The following is a 9,329-nucleotide window of genomic DNA, read 5'->3' as shown; positions in this document are numbered from 1 at the left end:
AACTGTTACTCATTTTGGATGGTTTCTTCTGCTGCTGCTATCTGTTGACCTCTTTGCCCAATCTAAAGCATGTAGTGTTACCTGCCCAGTTTAATGGGTTGTGTTGCCATGAGGTGCAGCACCTGACCTGGGGGCCTGCAGTCCATGTAGGCAGTGGCTCTGTGTCAGCACGGAAGTTCCCATAGTGAACAGCCCTGCTCATATGTATATGTGTTTGTATGCACAAGGGACGTGGTGGCGCTGCGGGCTAAACCGCAGAAGCCTGTGCTGCAGGGTCAGAAGACCAGCAGTCGTAAGATCGAATCCACGCGACGGAGTGAGCTCCCGTCGCTTTTTCCCAGCTCCTCGCCAACCTAGCAGTTCGAAAACATGCAAATGCAAGTAGATAAATAGGTACCACCTCAGTGGGAAGGTAAAACGGCATTCCCTAGTCACACTGGCCACGTGACAATGGAAACTGTCTTCGGACAAGCGCTGGCTCTACAGCTTGAAAATGAGATGAGCACCGCCCCCTAAAGTCAGGCACGACTGGACTGAAAATGTCAAGGGGAACCTTTACCTTTACCTTTATGTATGCACAAAGCACTAGATACAGGATTGTTATGAGACGAGGAAGGAAGGGGTGCAGTTTTCATAGCCAGAGGTACTTTACCTCATCAGCTGCCCTACCTCAATGCACTTGAACTCCCTGCAGTGTGTTCATGTGTATGCTCAGAAAAAAGGATGCTGATATCTTACCGTTGTTCAAATAGCAGATGCTTGTGGTCCTGCCTCCAGTCTGCAAATCACATCGTGAGCCTCAATTGCAAATCAGTGCAGCAAAAAACCCAAGCATCTTAATGGCCATACTATTTCACTTGGCTATTCTGTGCAGTCTATGCACCAAGCTGCATTGTTAACGAAATCCAGCTCTATGAGCATATCAGCTCACGGGCCAGAATAGGGAAAGTTTCCATGCAACGCCACATGCCGAATCCGACCTGCTAAAGTGAAAATGACTAATGTTAAGATAAAAGCAATGGGCTAGCCTTATGGTCCTTAATCAAAGCACCTTGACTTCAACAGGAGCTATGCCAGGGTATGGAGTGAATAATGACTCCAGGATTCGGTCTGATGAGAATATTAATATAGTGACTCAATATCCAGGGCTTGGTTCTCACAGCCGGTGGCGTGTGAAATTTGCTTCTCAAGGAAATTGCCTTGGTTTAGGAAGATGTACAAAAGCAAACTAGGTGTTGGAACTGGAGGCAATGGCCCCAGAAAGTCTCACAAAATGTTAATTGCTGGACGATCGCAAAGGAGAAATGCTATAATATAATCAGAAAACAGCAATATAGCCTTGGAGCACTGAGTTAAATAAAAATATTACAAAATAAGATTTGGTACATACTGTTGAAATAGACCATTGTCTATGAAAACTCTTCCACTCTTAATTGCTTAGACTTCCTGGTATGGCTAGATTATGGTTCCTCTTATTGGGAGAAAGGCAGCCTATAAAAAAAAGCCAAACAGATTATAGGGTGGCCACATGTCCTCTTTTAGGCAGGGTAGTCCTCCATTAGAGGATTATCTGGTCCAAGACAGCCTGAAAGACAAAGCCCTGTAAGGAAGTAGATAAGGGGCCTTGAGGTTGCTCATCCACAGTTGGTAGCACATGGACAGCAGACTGCAGGCACATGGGTTATCTAGTCACTTGAGTGAGATGCATTCATTCATTAGGCATCCTTCAGTCTTGAAAGACTATGGTAACGTGCTCTGTATGGAGGACTTGGAACAGCGTCTAGTGTGGCTGAGAAGGCCAATTCGAGAGTGACAATCCCTTCCACACTGAAGACAAATCCAATCTGTCCCCCGTCCAGCTCCCTGATTTTGCTCTTTCGTAACTGCCCCTTTGCCTTGGCCTGCTGGACAAGGGTCTCTTCAAATTGGGAGAGGCCATGATGCACCGCCTGCCTCCAGGCTGAATGCTCAGATGTCAGGGTTTCCCATTTGTTGAGGTCCATTCCTAAGGCCTTCAGATCCCGCTTGCAAATATCCTTGTATCGCAGCTGTGGTCTCCCTCTGGGGTGATTTCCCTGCACTAATTCTTCATACAGGAGATCTTTTGGAATCCGACCATCAGCCATTCTCACGACATGCCCAAGCCAACGTAGATGTCGCTGTTTCAGTAATGTATTCATGCTGAAAATTCCAGCTCGTTCTAGGACTACTCTATTTGGAACTTTGCCTTGCCAAGTGATACTAAAAATGCGTAGGAGGCAACACACATGGAACGTGTTCAGCTTCCTCTCCTGCCATGCACAAAGTTTCCAGGACTCACTGCAGTACAGGAGTGTGCTCAGGACACAGGCTCTATGGAACTGGATCTTGATATGTGCCGTCAGCTTCTTATTGAGCCATACTCTCTTTGTGAGTCTAGAGAACATGGTAGCTGCTTTGCCAATGCATTTATCCAGCTCGACATCTAGAGAGAGAGTATCAGAGATTGTTGAGCCAAGGTACATAAAGTCATGAACAACTTCCAATTCTTATGTGGAGATGGTAATAGAGGGAAGTGAGTCCACGCCCTGGCCCATGACTTGTGTTTTTTTCAGGCTGATTGTTAGTCCAGTCTTGACAGGCCTTGCTAAAACAATTCATGAGTTGTTGGAGGTCTTCAGCAGAATGGGCAACAATGGCTGCATCATCTGCAAAGAGGAAGTCCCGCATGCATTTCAGCTGGACTTTGGTCCTCGCTCTCAATCTAGAGAGATTAAAGAGCTTTCCGTCTGATCTAGTCCATCTGATCTAGTCTCCGAGATGCATTATTATTCTGTTTAAATAAGAAAAATCTTTTTCTAATGCTGTATCAGTACTTTTGCATGGGTAGATGTAATAATAATCATGTGCCACCAAGTCAGTTATGACTTACGGCAACCCCTCTCAGGATTTTCCAGGCAGAGAATACTCAAAAGTAGTTTAGGTAAAGGTAAAGGTTCCCCTTGACAATTTTTGTCCAGTCGTGTTCGACTCTACGGGGCGGTGCTCATCCCCGTTTCCAAGCCATAGAGCCAGCGTTTTGTACGAAGACAATCTTCCGTGGTCACATGGCCAGTGCGACTTAGACACGGAATGCTCTTACCTTCCCACCAAGGTGGTCCCTATTTATCTACTTGCATTTGCATGCTTTCGAACCGCTAGGTTGGCGGGAGCTGGGACAAGCGACGGGAGCTCACTCCGTTGCGTGGATTCGATCTTACGACTGCTTGGTCTTCTGACCCTGCAGCACAGGCTTCTGCGGTTTAGCCCGCAGCGCCACCACGTCCCTTACCATTCCTTTTTTTTCTGAGCGAAACCTGGGACTGTGCACCTTGCCCAAGGTCACACAGGCTGGTTCCATTCGCAGAAGGCACAGGGGAAATTGACCTCCCAACATCTGGCTCCACAGCCAGATACCTAAACAATTGTGCTATCCAGCGCGCTAGATTTAGACCTCCTTGGTGGTGATGCAGAAATGGCCGCCCTACTAGTGTATATATTTCTTCAGCTACAGCAGACTAACATGACTTCTACTAGAGAATGTGTAGATGAGCATCCTATTGGTAATTTATGCAAGCATAAAGGAAGCTGCATAAGTTGTTGTGACAAATTTCTACTCACTAATTAGGTACTGGTTGCATTCCCAGGGCACACATAAAGCCTGGCTCAATATCCTTGATACAAGTATATGGTAGGATTCTGGCTATTATATTTTGACTTCCATTTATATTTGCTACACAAATCCTGTTGCTCTGTGTAGTAAGCTGTAAGTAGAGCCGGCCCACTGAATCAGTGGAGATGCGGTGAGTCAACTCCTCCATAAGTTCCACTTGAGGTGTCTGAGGTTCCCATGAATTGAATGATGGGAGGCAATGTTCAAATTTTCTCTCTCCGCCCTGCAGCATCCAGCATTACCTCCCGAAGCTGTACTTGGAGAGACCCCTGTGATCTGATCAGTCTTGGTGGGGTGGGGGAGAGGACAAAGATGATTGCTGAAGGAATTAAAGGAACTAGAAAAAAAATGTTGTCCTGAATCAAAGAAAGCACACAGATATTTGGATTTGACCCAACCTCTGCAAAATTTAGAATAGGCTCGCGAAGCAGGTCCGTGTTATACATAGAGTACACACTAGGGAATAGGAAAGTGGTTATGATGGATTGCTCTGAAGGAATAATGAAAACGGAGTAAGGAACCTGATGGCTTTGCCGGAAGCTCTTGTGGTTTAGATACATAAATCCTCACGTGCCTTGTTCTCTTGCACAAGAAGAAGAAACCACAAATGTTTTCCCCTTTCCCTGCAGGAAGACATCAAGGTATTTTCTGTTTGTTTGTACAAGTTTTTGCAAGGGTCAGAATTATTTTTCTAAAATTCATAGCTAAAGTAGCAGAAATTGTACTTTTTTTCTATGGCCTTCTTAAGAAATAAAAAACCGCCAATGGATGGGGTGTTTGCATTCTTTTCATCCATCAGTTGTCATTTCTCTTCTTGCTTTCTCTCTCCCACTTTCTCTCTCCCACATACATGTGTGTGCTATGCACAAATTGGGGAAATCTTAACTTTAAAAAAACCCGTGTTGTCTTATTCTCACATTGTATTCTCACTGCTGTTTTTCACTTGATTATTCAAAATGTCCAATTTTCAATCAAAGAAAAAAAATTCAAAAAATGATGTGATTTCACCCATTACAAGTACTGAACAGAAGTGGAAGGGAGGAGAGAGCATAGAGGCACAAATATGTTGTTGTTCCCATAAATATAAACCATTATGTTATAATAGCTAGAATGCTGGACTGGAGATCTGGAGACCGGAGACCTTGGCCTAGTCAGGCAGTCTCAGAAGGGTCTTCCTTACAGGGTTGTTGTGATAATAAAGGAGGAATAGTATACATGCATCCGATAAACACTGTGAATAAATAAACCATAGTTTATTTGACAGGATAAATCAAACACACCTAATACCTTTCCTTAGCTAGTTCAGGCATGGATGGATAAGTCTGTTTCAGTTCATGTTCCTTTTACATGTGTTCATTCAGGGACTAATTCTGTCCTGTTTCAAGCCGTAGTTTTGAATCTGTTTTGTCACACAGTATGCACTTGTCAAAGTATTTTATCTCAAAATATCACACAGTTAGACACAATTTTCAGACAAAATAAAAGGCTACCAAGTTTGTTTCTTTCTTTCTTTTCTTTTCTGAGAAATGCAAAATCAAAATTATAGCTGATTTCTGACTGGTGCATTAGGCCAGGAAGGTGTTAGTTCATAGAGATGGAATTCACAAAGATAAGATTCCTCAAGTATCCATGAAAAGGCAAGGTTTAAATCACAAATGTTTCAGCTTACAGGTGAAACTTTTAGCATCTATGCTACATGATGTTGCTGGAATCACTGGAGAGAAGCAGGTACACGTTTTGTAGCAACTGAGAAGAAATGTTTTTATGCGAAAGTTGTGCTGAAAACCCAAACTCTAGTTTTACAATATTCCTCTTTCAGCATGGCTTTCTCTGGACGGTGATCAGAGTTGATCAAGCTAACGCTGAGATGTGGATCAAATACGATTCGGAAGATGATATTATGTCCAGATTTGTCCAGCTAATGCAACGATTACTGTGTACTGTGTTGTTCCAACAGTCAGCCACTAGGTGTCAGCAGAAAATGAGACAGTGTTACAGGAATAAATGTATTTAAATATGTTAAAGGAGCCAAGAACAGTCATTTCTCATTACTGTGATGCAACCTTGTTGCATTTACCCTTCACAAAATGGCAAGAAAAGTACTGAAAACAATATTCAATAGCTATGCTATTTTAGGATGCATTAACAAAAGTATAGTCTCCAAATCCCGTGAGGTACTAGTCCCTCTCTATTCAGCACTGGTTAGACCTCATCTAATTCCGTACACCACACTTTAAGAAGGATGGCAACAAAATGGAGCAAATTCAGAGGAAGACCACAAGGATGATCAGGGGATTGGAATCCAAGTCCTATGAGGAAAAACTGAAAGAACTGGGCATGTTTAGACTTGAGAAAAGAAGACTGAGGTGAGATATGATGGCAGTTTTCAAATACTTGGTGAGTAGTCATACAGAGAAGGGGCAGGATCTGCTCTTGACCATCCCAGAGTGCAGGAATGTAATAATGGGCTCATGTTACAGAATATCAGGAAAAACCTCATAAGTGTTAGAGCAGTATGACAATGGACTCGGTCATCTTGGGAGGTGGTGAGTGCTCCAACACTAGAGGCATTCAAGAGAAAAGTGCATTGAGGCCATCCAGTCCAACCCCCCGCCATGCGGGAACATCCATCAAAGTACTCCCAACAGATGGCCGTCCAGCCTCTGCTTAAAAACTTATAAAGAAGGAGACTCCGCCACACTCTGAGGCAGCCTATTCCACTGCTGATCAGTTCCAACTGTGAGGAAGTTCTTCCTACTGTTCAGATGGAATGTCTTTTTCTGTAGTTTGAAACCTTTGCTCCGTGGCCTAGTCTCTGGAATCCTGGAAAACAAACCTGTCCCCTCTTCAACGTGACATCCTTTCAGATATTTAAACGTGGCTATCATGTCTCCTCTCAACCTTCTTTTTGTAAGGCTAAACATTCCCAGCTCCCTAAGCCACTTCTCGTAGAACATGGCTTCCAGACCTTTGACCATTTTAGTCGCCCTCCTCTGGACACATTCCAGGTTGTCAACATCCTTCTTGAATTGAGGTGCCCAGAACTGGACACAATACTCTAGGTGAGGTCTGACCAAAGCAGAATAGAGTGGTACTATCACTTCCCTTGATCTAGACACTATACTCCTATTGATGCAACCAAGAATCGCATTGGTTTTCTCGGCAGCTGCATCACACTGCTGGCTCATGTTCAGCTTGTGGTCTACCAAGACTCCTAGATCCCTTTCACAGGTCCTGTTGTCTAGCCAGGTGTCTTCCATCCTATATCTTTGCAGTTCATTTTTTTCTGCCTAGGTGTAGGACCTTACATTTCTCCCTGTTGAAATTCATTTTCTTAGTTTTGGCCCAGGACTCTAATCTGTCAAGGTCATTTTGAATTTTAATCCTGTCCTTTGGGGTATTAGCAACCCCTGCCAATTTGGTATCATCTGCAAATTTAATCAACATACTCTCTATTCCTTCATCCAAGTCACTGATAAAGATGTTGAATAACACGGGACCCAGAACAGAACCCTAGGGTACGCCACTAGTCACCTCTTTCCAGGACAAAGGGGAGCCATTTATGATCACCATTTGGGTTCGGTCAGTCAATCAATTACAAATCCACCTAACAGTAACACTATCTATCCCACATTCTACTAGCTTCTTTGCAAGAATAACACAAGTTTATGGGCCACTTGGGGTGGAATCAAATATCACTGCATCAGCCGAAGTGGCTGGTTTGATTGACTGCACAGCCCTCCTCCTGCATTCAATCTCTACACACTACTGCAAGGTACAAGGACTTAAGATCAAGCCTTCACCCTGGCCTTTGCCCTTCCTGGTGGTTACTTTTGCAACATTTGGTCTTTGAAGCTCTCCACAGTCCTAAATGCTTCCACACATTTGTGCATCCCTTTTTGATCAAGGCATCACGTCAGTATTCATTTTCCAATTTGCTTTACCTCTGATGGACTTCCCTGTGAAAAATTTGACGTGACAGTGCATTGGTTTTTAAGTGACAGGTCGAGCTTTCATTTGACAATGCAAACCATTGGTTCTCAGCCTTGGATCCCCAGATGTTCTTGGACTTCAACTCCCAGAGATCCTGGCCAGCACAGATAGCACTGAAGGCTTCTGACAGGTTGTCCAAAAACATCTGGGTACCCAGGTTGGGAACCACTGATGTAAACTTTGGAAAGTGAAGTAGAGAAGAGACCAGGTTAGGATGTAAGTCAACTAGAAGGCCATTGTGGCTCAAAGCTCTTTTCTGGAGATGTCCATCACAAGCTCCAGAATATTTACCTATGTCATCCTTTTGCACAGCACTCTGCTTAACAAACTGTTATTATTTCCAAATAATGAATAAGCAGACAAGATACCAAATTATACTTCTGAACATTTCTTCTTCCCCCTTCCTGGTCATGCAATTATTTCCTCATTTTCCTGCCCTATACGGTGTGGGAGGTCATTTTAATTCGAGTCAAAATTACTTCTCTAAACATGTTGGTAATTCTGACAAAACAGCATCCTATTTTGCTGCCGAAGCATCCAGTGAGCAACATTGCTAAGGTTACAGGAGACCAAGAGCTATGACTGTTGTTTCATTTGCATACAGATTGTCAGCCCAGAAGCAAACATATTGTTAACATTACAGATTACATAAATCTGGTTTTTTAAAAAAGTAATTTTGGCCAAAGCATATTTGTTTAAATGTCAGCAGGCTAAGGAGTATGTAAGAATGCTTGATAATTAAAACACAAACAGAAATAAACACAATTCTTTCTCTCCATAGCTTGGACTTAGGAGACTTATGAAATATTCCAGACAAAAACTACTTGTTAAATAAGAGGCTATCATTAGAATCTACAGGATGTCCCGGTGGGGAATCATACTTAAATGCTTGCACATGGACAATTTTAAAAAGAGGGATTCTTACATAGAAAACTGGAGGGGGAAATAGGAAACTTTTCCCTTTTTATTCTAGTTTTCATGTGGTTGGACAGACGTTCTAATAGGGGCAGCATTCAAATATGAACCTCACCCATAGTGTGAAATGGTACAATCCAAGAACAATTTTATCACCTGCTGAAGTGGATGCCTGCACTATGGGGGGGAGAGTTTGTCACCAAGTACGGTGGCGTACTCTTGGTGTGTGTGCGTGCGTGTGTGCGTGCGTGCGTGTTGTTGTTTGGACTGCCCTTACTGAAACTGCATTGCTCCACCTACTATCAGCTATGTATAAATGCTCCCACTTCTGCTCTGGAGCATTTCTCAGGACTAGCATTGGTAGCTAGACAAGGTTAGAAGCTCCATCTTGAACCGCCTTGTGTTCTTTTTAAGGAGAAAAGTGGGATAAAAAAATATTTTAAATAAGTAAAATAAAATAAAACAAATCTTGTCCTTCAGCTTATGTAGCAAAATGTCTGGAGGGGGGCTGGCTGCAGAGATGCTCACGAACCCCCAGTAAATGAAGCTGGTTGACTGGCACAATAGGTCTTCAGCAGTTCTACACCTGTCCCCTCCAGTGGGTGCCCACTCAGAAACAGCACCCAGAGAAGGCAAGGCAAGAAAGTCAGTCATGCTGCTTCTGAATGGGTGTCAAACTGCCTAACACCTGTTGTGGCGGTATATAAACTAGGACGAACTGCTGAGCCGC

The sequence above is a fragment of the Pogona vitticeps genome, chromosome 5 (genome assembly GCF_051106095.1).
Source record: "Pogona vitticeps strain Pit_001003342236 chromosome 5, PviZW2.1, whole genome shotgun sequence".
In the NCBI taxonomy this organism is placed as follows: domain Eukaryota; kingdom Metazoa; phylum Chordata; class Lepidosauria; order Squamata; family Agamidae; genus Pogona; species Pogona vitticeps.
The sequence above is the reverse complement of the archived record's forward strand: the minus strand, read 5'-3'. Positions refer to the sequence as shown.